The 1,261-nt window shown below is 45.4% G+C and overlaps 1 pseudogene; it reads right to left on the bottom strand.

Moving 5' to 3' along the window:
* Positions 1–995, bottom strand: part of LOC111973530 (ribosomal protein S6 kinase alpha-3-like) — a 27,321-nt pseudogene extending 26,326 nt beyond the window's left edge.
* Positions 996–1,261: the final 266 nt, after the last annotated feature.

Genomic DNA, 1,261 nt, shown 5'->3' with positions numbered 1-1,261 from the left:
GTGTGTGTGTGTGTGTGTGTGTATGTGTGTGTGTCTCTTGCACTGTGCATGGAGCCAGTGCAAGAGAGTCAATGCTCTGCGTATGCACCTGGTAATCAGTTTGGTCCTGCGGCCTTGTGAATGTTAAGGTCTTACTCACATCGGCATGATCACACAGTTGTCCGGAACAGCTGGTGCTCTCATGCATGGTTTTGTGTTGCTTCGAAGCGAGCATAGAAGGCATTGAGCTCGTCTGGTAGGCTTGTGTCACTGTGTCACTGGGCAGCTCGCGGCTGGATTTCCCTTTGTAGACAATGTCCAAAAGGCTCTACCCCCAAGCCATAAAAATGCTGAACAATTAATTAAATGGTCACCCAGACTATTTACATTGACACCCCCCACCCTTTGTTTTTACACTGCTGCTACTCACTGTTTATTATCTATGCATAGTCACTTTACCCCTGCTTACATGTACAAATTACCTCGACTAACCTGTGCCCCCGCACATTGACTCGGTACTGGTACCCCCTGTATTTAGCCTCATTACTTTTTATTTAAAAAATTACTTTCTTAWCTCTATTTCTTGAACTGCAMTGTTGGTTAAGGGCTTGTAAGTAAGCATTTCACGGTAAGGTCTACACCTGTTGTATTCGGTGCATGTAACAAATACAATTTGATTTGTAATCTGTGATAGTTTGCAAGCCCTGCCACATCCAACGAGCTTCAGAGCCGGTGTAGTAGGAGTCGATCTTGGTCCTGTATTGAAGCTTTGCCTGTTTGATGGTTCGTTGGAGGGCATAGCAGGATTTCTTATAAGCGTCCGGATTAGTGTCCCGCTCCTTGAAAGCGGCAGCTCCAGCCTTTAGCTCAGTGTGGATGTTGCCTGTAATCCATGGCTTCCGGTTGAGATATGTACGTACAGTCACTGTGGGGACGACGACGTCGATGCACTTATTAATGAAGCCGTTGACTGATGTCACAAACTCCTCAATGCCATCGGATGAATCCCGAAACATATTCCAGTCTGTGCTAGCTAAACAGTCCTGTAGCATAGCATCCGCTTCATCAGACCACTTCCCTATTGAATGTGTCACTGGTACTTCCTGTTTGAATTTTTGCTTGTAAGCAGGAATCAGGAAGACAGTTATGGTCAGATTTTCKAAATGGAGGGCGAGGGAGAGCTTTTCTGTGTTTCTGTGTGTGGAGTAATGGTTAGCTAGAGGTTTGTATGTGTTTCTGTGTGTGGAGTAATGGTTAGCTAGAGGTTTGTATGTGTTTCTGT

This window comes from Salvelinus sp. IW2-2015, linkage group LG14, assembly GCF_002910315.2.
Source record: "Salvelinus sp. IW2-2015 linkage group LG14, ASM291031v2, whole genome shotgun sequence".
Lineage (NCBI taxonomy): Eukaryota > Metazoa > Chordata > Actinopteri > Salmoniformes > Salmonidae > Salvelinus > Salvelinus sp. IW2-2015.
Note: the sequence above shows the minus strand (reverse complement) of the source record. Positions and strands in the feature narration are given on the sequence as shown.